Below are 18622 nucleotides of genomic sequence, written 5' to 3'. Positions count from 1 at the left end.
ACTTTCTCCTTCAACCCAGGGAGATAATTCATTGCTTGTAGCCCAGCAGGGAGGATGTACGGGTTTTGAAGCTGCAGCTGCAAGCACTGTGATTGAGAAAAGATGAAAAGGAAAGGGCAGGGGGAGAAAAAGAGAAAGAAAAGTGCCAACACCCCCCCCTTCCAAAACCAAAAAACAAAACCAATCAATCAATCAAACAAACAATAAAAACAAGCCTCTCCCCATCTGCAATCTGGTTTGGCCTGACAGCCAGATTGAAAATCTAGGGCAGAACACAGGGGACCTCCCACCAAGAACTATAGCTGATTATTCCATTCTCCATAAAAAAAAAAAAAAAAAAAGAGGGGAGGAAACTTCTCGGAAGTGCAAATGAGGACTGAGTTGCAATAAAGCGCAACGGGCCGCCATTTCTGAGCAACAGGGATTTCGTCCCCGAGTGGGAATGCGGCCTGACAAGACAAGTTCACTGCAGTTCACATCACGGTTGAGCACAAGGGCCCGGGAGGCTGGCATCTGGGACTCACTGTGCACATGCTCCATCACCTTACAGCTGCAGGTCATGATTAGCAATAATAATAGATACTATTTACATAGCCCATTTCAACTGAAGATCCCAAGTCAGAGACGACCCCTCCACCTTCAGGTCTGCACAGCCGCCCCCAACGACCTGCTGAGGGACGGCTCCCCTCCACTGCCACGCAGAGGAGACGCGGCAAAGTACCACCAGACGCTCCCAACTCGGCGGCAGCTCAGAACGGAAAGCTAAAGGAGTGAACTTTAAACACGAACGTAGGCTTTGAAAAAGAACATGGTTTCAGTCCCTGGGGAGAAGCGAAGAGGCTGGCGGGTGCAGGTCGGCACGCATGCGCACGTTCAGTCGCTCAGTCGTGGCTGACTCTGCAGCCCCACGGACTGTAGCCGGCCAGGCTCCTCCGTCCGGGGGACTCGCCAGCAAGAATACCGGAGCGTGTTGCCACGCCCTCCTCCAGGGGATCTTTCTGACCCAGGGACCGGACCTGGTCTCTTGCATCTCCTGCTTTGGCAGCCAGATTCTTTACCAGTAGCACCACAGGTTGTCATACGCTCGTCCAAATCCACAGAATGGACAAAACACCAAGAGTGAACCTGAAGGTAAACTTTGGACTTTGGGTCAGGAGGAAAAACTAACGTAGGTTCACTGACTGTTACAAATGGGCTGCTCTGATGCAGGCTATAGAGAGTGGGGAGACTCTACCTTCAGTGCAATCTTTCTGTGAACCTAAAATATGAAAAGTGAAAGTGTTAGTCACTCAGTTGTGTCAGACTCTTTGCGACCCCATGGACTGTAGCCTGCCATTCCATGGAACTCTCCAGGCAAGAATACTGGAGAGGGTTGCCATTCCCTTCTCCAGGGGATCTTCCCAACCCAGGTCTCCTACATAGCAGATGGATTCTTTACCATCTGAGCCACTAGGGAATCTAAAAATGCTCTCAAAAATATAGTCTATTTTTTTTAAAGCAGAGTCATAGAGTTTCTTCATGACAGTCTGGGTTGGCTGGTTCGGTGTAACTCCAATGCATTCTACTTGAATCCCCAAATTACTTCAGAAAACGTACCTGAGGATTTCTAGATTTCTTCGGAAACAGATTCTGGGATTCAAGTGCCAGGAGAGTGGTTGGGAAAACATCAGTCATGAGCTGGGAACTAGGGCAGGGAAAGAGAAGAAGCATAGAGTGCTTTGTATGGGGAGGCAGCATCTGGAGCTTGATCCCATGGGGGACCCTGGCGGACAGTGAGGGTTCTCCCTGAGAAGATATGAGGAGCAAGGAGGCTGTGGTTTTCATCCCCCGATTCCTCCTTCCTCATTGGTTGAGGCTGCCTCTGGGGAAATCAGCTCCCTAGAACTTTCAACTTACCCCCCCAGACCCCAAGAGGATTTCTGAAGCCAGAAGAAAAAGAGTCCCCAAGCAGAGAATCACAGATGCCCCAGTACAGATGCCCCAGCCTCTTGGAATACAGGTGAATGCCAAAGAGGGTGTGGGCAGGTGGGGCCTTGAGAGCCTCTGCTGCTCTATTTCAGCACCCAAAGAGATCATCCATCCACCAACTCCAGCTTCTCTGGGCAGAGCGCCTCAGATGACATAAAAGACAAGAACACTCAGGTTCTGCTCTTAAAAAAATAGAAACATCGAAAACTGTAGATGACAAAAGGCTTCTAATATCCATGATGGCATACTGTCATGCCTATCCAAAAAAGGTGGTAAGTTATTTGTTTCAGTAATTAACAGAGATCTCTGGTAAATCATTAATCTCATTCTGTAAATAGAGCAGGATTTGGCAGCACTGCACATGGAAATTCTCACCATGGAAATATGCGGATGCCTGTAAAGCATTTCAGATTTCCAGGAGATATGTGAGCGGCCCTGGTGGCACATAATGAGATTGGTCTCACGATGCCCCTTAAAACCACCGTTTCCTTCGAGGGGGTAAACAGTAATGTGAAACATGTTGCTTTGTGCTGTGAAGCTTTAAAGAACAGCGTTAACCACAATAATACTGAGGATTTTCCCTTCATTAATATGCTAGTTAAATATATACTAGTGACAAGCTGCCCTGTCTTGTGATGTCCTGGGACAATGTTAAAAAAAAAAAGTTTTACATTGTCTGCTCCATCGAGTGTGTGTTGAGCATGAAAAAAATTAAGGAAAAGGCTTTTGTTATTAAGAAACAACAAAAGAGATTTTTTTAAAAATTCTTCTATTTATAATACACATTTATGTTAAAGTATTAAGGTGCTGGGCTTCCCTGGTGGCTCAGTGGTCAAGAATCTGCCTGCAATGCAGGAGATGCGGATTTGATCCCTAAGGTGGGAAGATCCCCTGCAGTAGGAATTGGCAACCCACTCCAGTATTCTTGTCTGGAGAATCCCATGGACAAAGGGGCCTGGTGGGTTATAATCCATGGGGTCACAAACAGTTGGACACGACTGAGCGACTAAACAATAACATTCAGGTGTTGCTTAGAATGAGCCATTTGATAACAAAGACAAGATCCAAGGTTGAAAGTGAAAGGGTCAAAGGTGACCTAACTGCCCTTTATCTCTGCTTTCCCTTCCCACCCCACTCCAAACCTACCAAGCTGAGGCATAAATGAGAACACTGACAGGCCCAGGACACACGAAAAACAAATGCTGTTTAAGAGATGGTGGCCAATGCTGAGTGGCCTAGAGAAAGAGAGACTCTGGAAATTAACAAGGAATTTGCCTCTTCTTAGTGTAATTAGACATATCTGGGTTTCTAAACTACAGTTTGGACAAGTGCAGAAATCTCCAGTAAAGAAACGCATCACAACAGGTTTAACTTGTTTTCTGTCTTCTTAGCTTCCCTTGTGGCTCAGCTGGTAAAGATTCACCAGTTCGACTGAATCACTTCCAACTTCAGTAAAGAACACTCCGCTCCCATTTAAAGACTCAAATTCAGACACTGCGTTAAGGGATTGATTTTTGGTTTTGATTTTCCTACTGTGGAGGCCAAGGATTCGACAGGAAATAAACAACCTTATAAAGGCCTGTCTTATTTTTTTTCCCATTTATTTTTTATTAGTTGGAGGCTAATTACTTTACAATATTGTAGTGGTTTTTGTCATACATTGACATGAATCAGCCATGGATTTACATGTACTCCCCATCCTGATCGCCCCTCCCACCTCCCTCTCCACCCGATCCCTCTGGGTCTTCCCAGTGCACCAGGCCCGAGCACTTGTCTCATGCATCCAACCCGGGCTGGTAATCTGTTTCACCCTAGATAATATACATGTTTCGATGCTGTTCTCTCGAAACATCCCACCCTCGCCTTCTCCCACAGAGTCCAGAAGTCTGTTCTGTACATCTGTGTCTCTTTTTCTGTTTTGCATATAGGGTTATCGTTACCATCTTTCTAAATTCCATATATATGTGTTAGTATGCTGTATTGGTCTTTATCTTTCTGGCTTACTTCACTCTGTGTAATGGGCTCCAGTTTAAAGGCCTGTCTTAAAAACTGCAACTTAACAAGGAGATGGTAAAGGTAAACATCATACCCACATGATGTTTCTGCTTGAAGCCAGCATGGGTACCACTCATTACTTCTTTATCTTCCTCAATAGTATTAAGAAGGGTGCCTACAAGAGAGGGCAAAGAGCACTGGAGCCCTTTGTCTTGAAACAGGTACTTATTCCATTTCAGAATTGAAGCATTAGAATAAATGTTTTTAATCAATCGTTTGTACACCCAAATGTTTACTGGGTGCTCTTTCTAGACCATGCACAGTTCATAGCCTGAACACAAAGACTCCACCTTTTATGGAGTTTTATGCGTGCTGGTGGCTCAGGTCCTACGACAGCTTCTGTAGATACCTGACTGATGTTGGTTCTCCTTTCACAATGGAGGACAGAAGTATTCTGAACACTCACAAGCTCTCTCTCACCTGCTTCGAGGCCATTCTGCACCAACTCTAACTGGTGTCCACCCACCCCACCCCCCAGCCCAGTCCATCTTCTCCTGGCCCTCACTGTTTCTTAACCCTGGAATCCAGCATTGCTGGTCCCATGGCCCAGGGAGCCTCTTCTCTAGAAGGCACACTCTTTTAGAAATAAGCAACCTAAACACAAACCTCAAATCTTTCCCACAGATCCACTCCATGAGATTTAAAAGAGGTTTTGAAGTTAGATCTGGATTCAAATGCAAACTCAGCTACTTTACTTTCTAGTTTTTTATCCTTTGGGAAAGTTACTTAACTTCACCGAGCTTACTTCTTCTTCAGAAAGGATAATAATACCAACCTCATAGGTATGTTGTGAGAACTGAAGATAATATTTATATGCATTTAGAAGAGTTCCTATCACTTAGAAGCCTCTCAATTAGTGATGTTACCATTAACAGGTAATTTTAATTTAGAGAGACCAATTCATTTACATTGACTGGTCTTGTAATCTGGATAAATCATTTTCACAATATTATAGACATTTTTTTGGTCAATGGATGCACAGCTTTCATATGGGTGCTGGTCAGGAAGGATATTCATTTATTTATTACTTAATAAATATTCATTTTTATGTGTAAACTATTGTGATTGGGCTAGAATTTAAGATCTACACATATAAAGCATGTAATCTGTTCTAGGTATTGTATAACATATTACACATCCGTTCACTTAAATCCCATAGGACATGATTATTCCTATTTTACAGATAGGCAAACTAAGACTTAAAGAGATTAGAGAACTTACCCAAAACCACTCCATTGGCTGGAAGTCAGAGTTTTAGTCCAGAACTACCTGACTGCCCAGCAGATGGACAGACTCATTATGGCAAAATTACAAATTTGCATTCTTTAGCTCATGATCTGAGCAAATTCAACCTGAAAAATGGATGTTGAGAGAAGTTCCAATTGTAGCCTAAATCCACAGGCCTCAATTTGAAGGAAACTGAACTGAATTGAAAAAACATGAGGTTTTAACCAGGAGAAAATTCTGTTTCGAACTGAAAGGTAAGAGCTTTAGATTCTTTCAGACCACATCTCTCTAGGACCTGTGTTTATGACGTAGGTAAGGGTGGAAGGAGCTGGGAGATATGAATCTGCCGATAAAAACGACCTCTAGCTGTTCTTCAATAAACCACAGATTTAGGCTCCGGTATTCACAGCAGCTGTTGGCAGAAGGCAAAATGTTCTTTTACAGGCTGTTTGCTAGATGTGAATCAAAGTGACTTAGACTCAAGGCTGTCCTCTGGAGAAAGCAGAGGATGGTGAAGAGCCACAAAGCCATCTCATGTTATCGAAGGCCACATGTGTTTCCCATTTAGAAGCAGGCCAGACAAGTAACACAAGGTAGAGCTGTTCTCTTGGGTTGTGGGATCTTGTCTGGCCTCCTGAAAGCTCTCATTCCCCCTGCCCTGATTCTATAGGATCTCTTGGATGCCCTCAGCCTGTGCCTTAACCAATCCTTTTATCTGGAACTCACCTCGGCTACTTGCCATCCCCCTAAATGGTAGACTCCACTCTTCTGCTAAACTCTCCTTTAGAGAGAATTCTCCCTGCTTCTCTAGCACCTCCCTGGCGCTAACTCCTTCTAATTAATGGTCTCTGGTTTTAAACTCTACTTTGTTACTCATGGGCCCTTGTATGACTCTGGCAAGTCTGGCTTTCCACTGTGTTTTAAGACACCATCTCTGGCCTCAGTTCCAGACCCAATCTGGATCATCTCTTCAGTTGAAGTTATAGAAACAGGAGAAATGTTTGAAGAAACAAAGATGTACTATAATACCTGGAGAAAAGAGGGTCCAAGGAGCCCACACCCATTGTCTTTAGATAAGTTAAAGGCTACTGAATGGAAGAAAGTCTAGACTTCTCCAGTGGCTCACAGTAAAGAATCCACCTGCAATGTAAGTGACCCAGAGTTCAGTCTCTGGGTCAGGAAGATCCCCTGGAGGAGGACATGGCAACCCGTTCCAGTATTCTTGCCTGGAGAATCCCATGGACAGAGGAGCCTGGCAGGCTGCAGTCCATACGGCTGCAAAGAGTCAGAGACGGCTGAAGCGACTGAGCAGGCACCCACGTGGCTACATACAGAAACAATGGGGAAAACAGCCCTTTACTCAACATAGAGAATTTTCCAGTAATTACGGATGTCCAACAGTGGCATATGCTGCCACTGTAAGTAACGTTTCCCTATAGCTGAAGATATTCGTGCAAATATTTGATGACCACTTCTGGGGAATGTTATAGAAGAGATTGAAGAATCAAATAAGAACTGGTCTAAGTACAACTAAGTCCCCATCAACCCTTGCAATACTGTGATTTCAGATACTGAAATTGTTCTCAGCTAACAGGTAACAGTACAATTCAATAAAACCCCTTATTGGTGCAACGTTTCATAAATTCATCTTTTTTTTTTTCTTTTTATGAAGAGGGTTCAGCATGCTGGGGAGTCCCGCTCATTTCCAGGGCAGTTGCTATTGTGAGGAGGATGGAAACTCACATTGCTCTCCCAGATACAAAGAAGCGCTTTCAGTGCCCTTTTCAAGAAGGATGAGGCAAAGAAGTCCCACAAGGGTGCTCTGTTAGAATCTCAGGAGAGAGTTCTGAGCATCAAACCCTGAATCCTGGCTATTGTGGGAGACGGCAGTTTGTTTGTTGCCTGGTTCCCACCTACAGTGGAAAATGTTTTTGATTTCAAGTTACCATCACTTAAAATGTCAAAACGATCTTCACAGCACATAACCTGAGGCTATATTCAGAAACCAAATGAAATTCCACGGAAGCCACTCACACCGCTCAGTGGATGGTGAAGCCTCCCTTAAACAAATGTTCCTTGCTCAGGGAATTTAGAACATAAGTAGAAACACTTCTCTTAAGTTAGTCACTCAACTTTACTGCCTGCTCTCTGCCTCAAACACCAAAGAGGCCACGTGGCATTCCAACACCTCCAGCTTTAAAATGCTTATAATGATTCTTTAAGCTGTTTTTTTACGGCAAATGTTTTTATTACCACAGAGTATCTCCCTAAAGAACTGTGCCTCTTCCATTTGATGGAATATTACACAGGCATTAAACACTATGTTCTGGACTTCTCTCACAGTCCATCGGTCAAGACTTCATTCTTCCAATGCAGGGGGTGTGGATTCAATCCCTGACTGGGGAACTAAGAACCCACATGATGCATGGCATGGTCAAAAGACAAAAAGAAGAAATATCATGTTCATAAAGAGTTTATAATAACATGGAACTACACTAATGTTATCTTTGTCAAATAGACAAAAACCAATGATGTGTATTTATTAAAGAGTAAAATCTATGCATTAAAGACAAGATTTCTGGTCAAGATGCCATGGTAAGTCCATTCATCATGCCCTGTGCTCTAAATGTGTAAAATGATTAATAAAATATAAGAAAAGAAAATCAAGAAGGCAGAGTTGCTTCAAAAACAAGATAAAGACACCTGTATATCTGTGGACTACAGATGGGACAGAAATGCAAAATGCAGTCCTTGGAGGAACTGAAATCCTAGGTCTTGGGGATCCGGGTTCAAACAAGGCAGCTATAGGTAGAGGTTTGTCTCCTTAGGGGTAGAGGGGGATGGGACCACAAGTCAGGCTCACTGCTTGATGTCAGGGATGGATAGAGTGGCTTCTCTCAATCTCTTCACTCTAGAGGAGGCACACAAGTAACAACAGTTCAGGCCAAACTCTGGAGCAAGTGCATATCCATAAATGTGAGTCCAAGAAGGCTGGAAGAAGCAGTGACCAACTCACCTCCCCTCTGCCCCTGCGATGGAGCCACAACACTGCCAACATCACCCCAATAACAACTCAGTGTCCTAGGGCTGTCATAACGAAATATCACCTGGGGTGGCTTAAACCAACAGAAATGTATTCTCTCACGGTGTTGGAGGCTAGACGTCCAAGGTGTCAGCAGAGTCTGCTGCCTCTGAAAGCCCTGGGAAAGACTCTTTCCTCGCCTCCTCCAGCTTCTAGTGGCCCCTGAAGTCCCTTGGTTTACGGTGGTATAACTCCACTCTCTGCCTCCATCTTCACATAATTATTTTCTCTTGTGAGTGTGTCTGTGTCTAAATCTGCCTCTCTCTCTAACAAAACATCAGCTACTAGATGACCTCATCTTGATTACATCTGCAAAGACCTTATTTCCAAATAAGATCACACTCACAGGAACCAGGGTTAGGATTCTAACATATCTTCTTAGGGGACATGGTTTTACTCACAAAACACCATGAGGCAGGAATCCATACATCTGCCTTCATCAGGCCTGGCTATGGCTGGGGGACTCAAAGAAATGAATGAAGGAAACTGCAAAACCGCGAGAGAAAAATAAACAAAACTAAAATCCCCTCTACTCAGAAAGAGCAGAGAAAAATATTTTTCAAAGTATGTGGAGAAATACAATGCCAAAAATGATAGCCAACAGATAAATAACTTGAACACAAATGTACTCCAGTATGAAAATGATTTTACAGAAATATCAAAGATTTTAAATTGAAGTATATTAGAGAAGAAAATGGAAGCCAACATGTCCATTAAAAATGTATAAGGACCCAGTAAGCAGCCGGAAGTCAAAAAAGAGTAAGAAGCTATGAAAAAAGACCAATTAAGCCTAAAAAAATTAAAATTGTGGTCACTGAAATAAAAATTCCATGAGAGGATAAATCCTGGGACTCTTCCTAGTCGAAGAGAGAATTCATTCATTAGAAGACGGTCTTGAGGAAGTCACCCAGAAGATGACACAGAGAGACAAAATGTTTTCTTTTTTTTTTAATTAGGACAACTAAGAGATTTTGAAAAGAGAATGAGAGTCTCCAGTATTTTTTTTTTTTTGAGTCTCCAGTATTTAATATCAGTCCACAAAGTAGGGGCTTCCCAGGTAGCTCAAACTGTAAAGAATCTGCCTGCGATGCTGGAGACCTGGGTTTGATCCCTGGGTCAGGAAGATCCCCGGGTCAGGAAGATCCCCTAGAGAAGGGCATGGCAACCCACTCCAGTATTCTTGCCTGGAGAATCTCATGGACAGAGAAGCCTGGCAGGCTATAGTCCATGGGATCGCAGAGAGTTGGACACAACTGAGCTACTTTGACTTCACTTCACTTCCACAAAGTAGAGAATATAGGCACTGGCAAAGAGGCAACATCTGAAATGACATTTGCTGAGAATCTCAAAGTGAAACAAAGTGAGTTCTCAGAGCAATAATGCCTTCTGATAACATAAAAATAAATCCAGACTGGCAGGACATAAAGGATCAGGGAATCATCTCAAAAGGGGCAGAGAGAAGATACAGAGTATACACAAATGAGCAAGAACTTGCCCTCTGGAGGACTTCCAAGCAACCAGCATAGATGGCAGGAACAGAGCAGTGGTACCCACAAAGTGCTGAGGGCGGGGGGGAAGCACTAATCTAGATAGGAGAGACTTCCTGGCGGTCCGGTGTCTGGGAGTCCACCTCCAATGCAGGGACACGGGTTTGATCCCTGATCCAGAAGGATTCCACATGTCACAGAGCAACTAAGCCCATGCGCCACAACTGCCAAGCCCACACCCGGCAATGACTGAAGCCCGCACACCCTAGAGCCTGTGTCTGCAGCAAGAGAAGCGCCCCTGCTCGCTGCAGCGAGAGAAAACGCGGCACAGCAACGAAGACCCGGTGCAGCCAAAAATAAATGTAAAAAATAGATCAATAAACCCAGACAGCAGTGTAATGGTGGAAGGCTGAAAAACGGTTGGCTTCTGGAGCTATTATGAAGGTAGATAAGGAGTCTCTTGATCATTACCTATAAGCTGAGAGAAAGAGACTAAATTCTACACTTGATTTTTACCCACCCCTCCAGGACATGACCAATGTTTCTCCGTGTCTTCCTAATCTGCAAGCCACGCTCTAGGCAGAACGGCCCCGTCTATGGTCTTCTGGGATGCAGAGCTCGGCTGCCCCTCACCCAGTCCTCATGACTGAGAGAGCCTGAGAAACAGACTTGGAGGAAAAAAAATAAGCCTTAAAAAGGTTCAAACTTTGACTTGTGTAACATCATCTGCTAAATATAAAGACAATCATGAGAGAAGCTATTTCTATCTCTTTGATGGCTTTTACTTGAACGCACAGAGGTCCTGGAGGAGAAATGCTACCTGAAGCACCCTGTATAATCTCTGTCTCTCCCGTCTCCACTCCCTGCATGATAACCAAACATTTGCCAAGAGGAAGGAGAGCACTGTGCAACAAAATACAATATACTCTTTGAGAACACTATCCCTCCCCACGATCCTCTGAAGGACGCAACTGCACACATCTGCTTTATCAAGTCGCTTCATAGGCAGTAATTACTCTAGCATTAGAGATTAAAAACAAAAAACTAGCTACATCCCTATCTGGTTTTTGGTCCTCGGGGTTTCTTTTTCCTTAGTAAACAGCCTGGTTAACTGAAGAAGGGAACGTTTTATTTCAAACCCTAATCAGACCTCAGTACTTGGAACTAAAGCTATAGTCTAAAGAAGAAGAAAAAAAATTCACATTATCATTTTATATCTTTTTCATTTGAAAGTATGTTCTAAAATGGATAAACTAGCCAAACAGTTTAATATTTCAGAAGGGGGAAAAAAAAGACAAAGAGCCATTTTAGATAAGGGGGAGGGGAGAATACTTACTATAGGTTGTTGGCAGGCAGCCACGCTGTGCACGTTTTTACATTTTTAAACAGTACTTACCCAATGCTCTCCTTAATCCCATTAAATGAAAACTTTCTCTAATTTTAAAATTAAATTTCCTGTATTTCCTGATAGGTTTCCAAGTTCTTCTCCCTCCCTCCTCCTCTCTGAGTCCCAGGGTATTTCTACAAGAAGAGGCGTATTAGCCTCCTGGACAGATTCCACTTGGCATAATTGCCCTTGGCGTCGCTTTACCCTCTTGGGGTTTTCCACTGGGCACAGACGATTCCCTCACTTCCTGTCCGGAAATAGTGGAAGTATTGCCCTAAAGCTGCAGCTACGAGGCTGTGACCATTCCCCCCGCCACTGGGGGGCGTGCTTCAGACATGTACTCAGCAATAATACAAGCATTGTTCTCCAGACTTCTTTAATCCTTCACACCAAACATAAGATTTTGAGCACACAACTTAAACATGTGTATATTTATTTATAAACTACATCCTTGTGAACTACATCCTATTTGAATAAGTTGCATGTGCTTTCTTGGCGGCTTCAGTCATGTCCAACTCTCTGCGACCCTATGAACCGCCAGGCTCCTTTATCCATGGGATTCTCCAAGCAAGACTATTGGAGTGGGTTGCCATTCCCACCTCCAGGGGATCTTCCCGACCCTAGTGCCACTTGGGAAGCTCCCATAAGTTGTATGATTTTATAAAGTATAATGAAAAACAGAAATTAAATAGTGTTTTAATATGTTTTGTTTTAATAATAGAACAAAATAATTAAATTATTATTATTAATGTTTAATGCAAGCAAAGGGACTGAGAATCTGACACTTATTTTTTTAAAATTTTGGTGACACTGCAATTCAATGATGTGTTTGTCAGTTCTGGGTATTTGGGTTCCTAATTTATTGCTGAAAATGATGCGTCCCAGAGATACATACATCCCAGTGGGAGAAGGGCATCACTGACTATACTTGTATAGCCATGATGATTATTTATGGTATTAATTATACAAAGGTTTTGGTTGAAATTCAGCTAGTACGTTTCCATCTTCCCGGATGCCACTCATTTTTGCTTGCAAACTAATTGGAAGATGCTTCATTTTTATGTTCACAAATGGGTTTAAAACCCACTGAAACTCTAGACTTTCAAGCAGGTTAGGAAATTCTGTTTTAAATGTTGTTTAATAGGCACGTATAAGAATTTTTGTAGACAAAACATGTAATCACTTTGGAGACAAAAACATACCAAAAACAACATAGTTTCTAAACTTGCATCTTTAAAACACACCATGGTAAGAATTTATTTTGAAAATAGGTTATTTCTTACTTATTTTCAAAATAAATAAATAACACTTATTTAAAGGGACATATCAAATATATTTGCAAAAATATCTCTTCGGTAGCATTTTAGTGAGGACCACTTGATATAAATTTGAAACTCATATGACTTTGTAAAATCAAGCAAAACAGAACAAACATTAGCAATTTATCTTTATAATTGATAACAAAAAATTTGTAATATGATAATTGTTGAAACTCTGTAGTACAAAATATGGGCATTCATCATCTCAATAAAAAAAAATGTTAAATTCCTACTGTGTTGTATTAGTCAAGGTTTTCCAGAGAACTAAAAAAATACATTGAGAGAAAGAGATTTATTTTAAGAAAATGCTCACACAATTTATGGACCCTGATGCTGGGGAAGACTGAAGGCAGGAGGAGAAGGGGATGACAGAGGATGAGATGGTTGGATGGCATCACTGACTCGATGGACGTGAGTTTGAGCAAGCTCCAGGAGTCGGTGAAGGACAGGGAAGCCTGGTGTGTTGCAGTCCATGGGGTCGCAAAGAGTCGGACATGAACGAGTAACTGAACTGAACTAAACTGAACTGAATTTATGGAGGCTGGCAAATCCAAGATTCATAGAGCAGGCAGCAGGCTGGGAATTAAGATAAGGGCTGATGTTCAGTCCTGAGCCTGAATTCTATAGCCTATTAGGCCTGAAACTCATCCAGGTTCCTAGGCTAGAGTCTTGAGGTAGAATTCCTTCTTTAGAAAAATCTTAGTCTCTGTTCTTAAAGCCTTCTACTAATTGGACGAGGCCCACCCACATTATGGAGGGTGATCTTGTTTACTTGAAGTCTACTGATTTAAATATTAATCACTACTTTAAAAATGATGTTCATAGCAACATCTACACAGGTGTTTTGATCAAACAACTGGGCATCATGTTCTAGCCAAGTTAACACACAAAATTCATATTATATGTATAGAAGTCATTTTATTTTCTATAAATGCATGTGTATGTACATGTAATTTTATAAAATTAAATACTTTGATGCAACTCCCCATTAATGTGAATTCTGTGGGCATACATGGGAAGCAAATAAAAGTCACCTGTCTGTCTGCACTGACAGGTTCCCACCATGACTGCCATCTGTGACTCATGAAATGAGACTCTATGACCTAAGCATGCAGTGCCAACCCATGGATTAAATGTAAGGAAAGCTTTCCTTCCACCTTAATTTTTCAGATACAAAAATGTAAGCAAAATTCAAACTGTTTTCTTATTACATGTCGATCTGGAATGCCACTGGTCTGGCACTTACTGGATATCCACTGGTCTGAAGCTTTAGGAACTTATAATGAAGAACATCTCAGAGCAACAATTTTTAGGATACAAAAAGATGACTTAGAAATTAACAATTCATACTTCTAGGTGATAGCCCCTGAAAGCTTTGCTCAATACAACTGGGATAAAACCCAAGGATCTGTGCTTTTAATCATCATCCCAGAGATTCTGATGTAAGGGTTCATTGCAGGCATCACCCCTGGCCTGTGTTGTCACAGACCAAACACCCAACTCCAAGCACTGGTTGAGCGTCCACTGAGGACCAGCCACTCTACCCAAGAATACTATGTGTTCCTTCTCCTCCAAAGGTACAGACTGGGACTAGCCTCAGAGAACCAAGTCTATTGGATTCTTGTCTTTTGAAAAGTACAAGCCGTTATTATCAAAGCCAGTAAATATATTTCGTATGTAAGTTTGTAAGGTGGCAATTGTTCAGTAAAAGTATTTCTCACTTCTGCACCCTTAGATGAAGAAGAGGATCAGAGACGTTACCCTGACTGAGAACTGGAAGAATTCAGCTTCCAGTTATAGCTCTGCCACCGACTAGCAATGTGACCTGGAACAAGTTATTAAATCTTTCTATATCCCAGCTTCCCTAAACATAAAGTTAGGGGGTTGGAGTATATTATTTGTACTAGTCAAACATACTATGACTCTGCCTGCACCTGGGAAATCAAAGTAGATCTTTCTTTCTAACAAAAGGAAGGTGCATATTCAAATAATCAAAAGAGATAGATGTCTTCAGTACTTTTCATTCACTGAATTAAAGTTCCTCTGGTTTATATAAATGAACCAAGCCAGTGATGCAGGTCTGTCCTATTTCCGTAGTGGCCCCACTCTCCAGAGATCAACCATATGTCAACCAAGTCAAAGAAGGATAAAGTGGAAAAATGAAAATGACCCCAGACCAATCTAATCTGCCAGCCTTAGGCACATGTGCTTTTTTTCTGAGTATGCCCCATGCCAAAATTAATAAACTTTATCAATTTCATGGGAGGGGTAGGAGGTAGGAAAAAACCATCCAAACTAGTTGTTTAATATCTAGCAATAGAGCAAACCACTCATACATTAAATTTATTTTTAATAAAAATAATATTCCACAAATGGAATCATTTTACTACCGTGCACATGCATTTTAACTTTCCTCCTCTTATCTGCATAATGATATAAAACTCTCCGTATAGATAAGGATTCATCAGACAGTTTCTGCATTCATAAGCTGTAGTCCAGAGCAAAATTGTAAAGTAAGCAATTTGTCTCCAACAACACTCCATTTTTCATCACGTCCAACAGTCACTATTACAATTCAAATAAATATAACATATCTGATTAGTCCTTTAGATTATTTGAGGCAGTTTTATATACATCATTTTATGAGGTCCTCAACCACCCTGAGAGTTATACAGAGGAGACAGTATCTCCACTTCACAGATGAGAAAACTAAGTTCCAGAGAAGTGAAGAATCTTACTAAAGTTGCACAAGAAAAAGCAATTTGTGCCTTGCACACACGTTCCCTGGCTCCAAGAGTTAAAGGGGTCCCGTGATGATGGTCTCAGGCCAACGAGTGCACCCACCTGTCCCCTGAAGCTTTTCTCCAGGTGTGGGACCATCCTTCTACATCATCTCTCCTTTGTCCCATTCCTTAGGGGTCTTCTTTCTCAAGCCACGTATCTAAGTGATTGTATTTTCCTCCAAACCAGCTTGTTCAAACCAAAAAAAAAAAAAAAAAGTCACCCATTTCTAAGACCAAACAAGACCCAAAAGTCTGCCCTGAATTGACCACAACCTTCTAATCCACCCCCAACCTTTCAGAGCATGCTATAGCTCTCCTTTAATCAGTTTTCTGGAAACAGCAAGTCTGGCTCTCAAAGTAGTATCTTTGACTCCAATATAGGCCCAAGATTCTGGACCCAATGAAATGAGCTATCAGATACAAAATTAGCCTCATGGGGTTAATATCAGACCTGGTCAAAGCCCCAGTTCTCAGCGCTCTCATTAACTATGTCTCTGCAGAGAAAAATAAACAAAGATGCTTTTAGCGATTCAGCCCAAATGCTGCTCTGAAGCCAGGAGTTGTTTACATTGAGAAGAAAAGACTGCTTCTACAGCACATCTGAGCAATTTCTCTTGTTCAAAGTACACTGGATTCAGAGTTGCGGCATGTAGTAATTAGCATGCTCTTTTAATATGTGCTTTATTAAAAAAAAATTTCAGCAGTAGCAATTTTCTAGCACAGGCCAATAAGTCTTTCTTCATAGGGAAAAATAATACAGATTTCCAGCTTTAATAAAGCTCTGAGAATTCTTTACTGATATTTTTGGTAACGAAATTGTAATAGTAATTTGTTATCATGTAGTTCCTTTCGTATCAGCATAGTGAAACCTAACATAGTGAAAACCTATTAAAACTGTGGCAGAACTTATATGCTCATTTATGAACCAGAGACACTTTTTCATGAAATAGGTCATGGAAACTGTTCATTGAAAGAAATACATAGCACGAAGCTAAGGCTCCAAGAGTTTAAATGACCCGAGATCACACGGTTATTAAGAAAAAAAGCTGGGATTTTGAGCCTAGATTTCTCAGTGCTGGCCTGACTCTCATTCTCTCCTGGCCCCCCCTACAAAAAAAGGCACACAGAGGTTATCACTGTGATCAGTGGGCCTAGGACTAATGTCAACTAATGATGCCTGAGGCAAAATGACAAGCCACAAACGTCATCTTTTGTCTCCTTGCTCCTCAGGGCTCCCTGTCCTCTTGCCTCCAAGTTCTGTTCTAGAAGCTCTCCCGGGGTCTGTTCTGGAACTTTGTCCAGGCTCTATTCTGGAAGTTCTTCTAGGTTCTTTTCTAGAAGCTCCTCCAGATTCTGTTTTGGAAGTTCCTCCAGGATCAGTTGTGGTACTACCTGAAGCCACAGGGAGATCCCACTGAAGCCCGCTCTTGAGGGGCATCTCTGGTGTGCACACAGTGATGCAACATGGAGCCAGGGACACATTCCAGGGCCACCGTAGGACAGAGGTCCCGGCGCTCTTCCTCACACTTGCATGAGCTCTGTACCTTCTTCTCCAGCGTGCTGACTCTGCCGTGAATAACTCCACGATAGTACAAATCGCCCGACCACTGTCTACTCGACCATCTTCCCAACAATTTCCTTCCAGAAACAGCTTAAAAGAGGGGGGAACGTCTAACTTAACTGCATTTCTTCTTTGTAGTCTCTCTATCTTCTTCTTTCTAGCCTCTCCTTTCTTCTCATTTATTACCCTCCTGTTAGAAATACAAGTGAAGGTGTCCACGATACATGAGCTTACATGCCGTGGGATCTTCATTTATAGTCTCTTTACGAAGTATGCAGCACAAAGAAGAACACAAATTAATGCTCCAGAACCTCTAAATCAGCAAAGAGAGAGGGGATGAGAGAGGAAGCTGATCGGGAAGCAGGAGAGCAGAGACAGAGGGAAGGGAGAAGGGAGCAGGCCGGAGAACATCAGCCTTCATCCTGCAGTCCAAACACACAGGACTTCACATCCTGCCAAGTAACCCACCCCCACCAGGGATATGAGTGAATCATGTGAATTTTACTACAGAATTCTTGGGAAGCAGGGAGAGAGGTGGGAGGTGAGAGGTTAAAGCATTTACATCACACGCCCCAAAGCCTACAACTTCATGCATTCAACACACCTCCTCCCCTAAGCCTCTCTGAGATACCATACTAGATGGGTAGATAGATAGGTAAGTAGGTAGATAAGAGATATAGATATATAGGTACATAGATATATAGATACATATCTTTTCTGATCCCAGGATCCCTATCATCACCCCAGTCCTAGTATCTATCCTCCCTGATAGAGAAATATGGCTTTACCCTAACCTTTTCAAACATGTATACCACACTACACAAACACTTAAGAAAGAGCCCTCCAAGATTCAGTCTCCCTAGGAGGTCACAGGAGATTAAAAATGCCATTTTTGACATGAATGGACATAGAGACTATCATGCAGAATGAAGTAAGTCAGAAAAAGAAAAACAAATATCATATATTAACACACATACATGGAATCTAGAATAATGGTACAGATGAACCAAAGCAAAAGCAGAAATAGAAACAAACATATGGATACCAAGGCAGGTGGGGGTGATGGGTTGGAAGATTGGGATTGAGATAAATACACTACTGTGTATCAAGTAGGTAACTAATGAGAACCTACTGTTTAGCACAGGGAGCTCTACTCAATGAGAAGGAAATTCAAGAAAGAGGTGAGATATATATACAAATATATATATATATATATATATATATATATATGGCATGCACTTTGCTATACAGCAGAAACTAGCAACATTATGAAGCAACTATACTCCAATTTTAAAAAATAATAAAAATAGCAATTTTCTCCTGTAACTGATAGACAGACAATAGCCTAAGTATTTAGGGAAGAGGGACAGAAACTTGCATTTTCAAGTATTTATGCTTAAATACTCTGGTGTTGTTAGATATGTCTGGCCCAATGGCAATACTTAAAGTTTTTATACTTGGTGAAATGGACACAATAAAGGACCGAAACCATCTATGCTTTTCATTGCCCAAGTGGAATTTCCATCTCCACCCCTTTTGTGAGATGTGGAATATGCCTGCAACGAGAAAGTAAGTAGCACTAATTTAAAGGGTGTTGACATGACAAGAGAGATCAGGAATGCACTGTGAGGTCCAGCCAGCCCCAGCCATCTTTTGAGGCTTCAAGATAATTCGGGACAGGTTTCCAATTAGATGTGAAATACTCCATAAAAGAAATGAAAATGGATGGAGAACTGAGTAAGAAAGAGATGCC

The sequence above is a fragment of the Odocoileus virginianus genome, chromosome 15 (genome assembly GCF_023699985.2).
Source record: "Odocoileus virginianus isolate 20LAN1187 ecotype Illinois chromosome 15, Ovbor_1.2, whole genome shotgun sequence".
NCBI classification, from domain to species: domain Eukaryota; kingdom Metazoa; phylum Chordata; class Mammalia; order Artiodactyla; family Cervidae; genus Odocoileus; species Odocoileus virginianus.
This window is presented reverse-complemented; position numbering follows the sequence as displayed.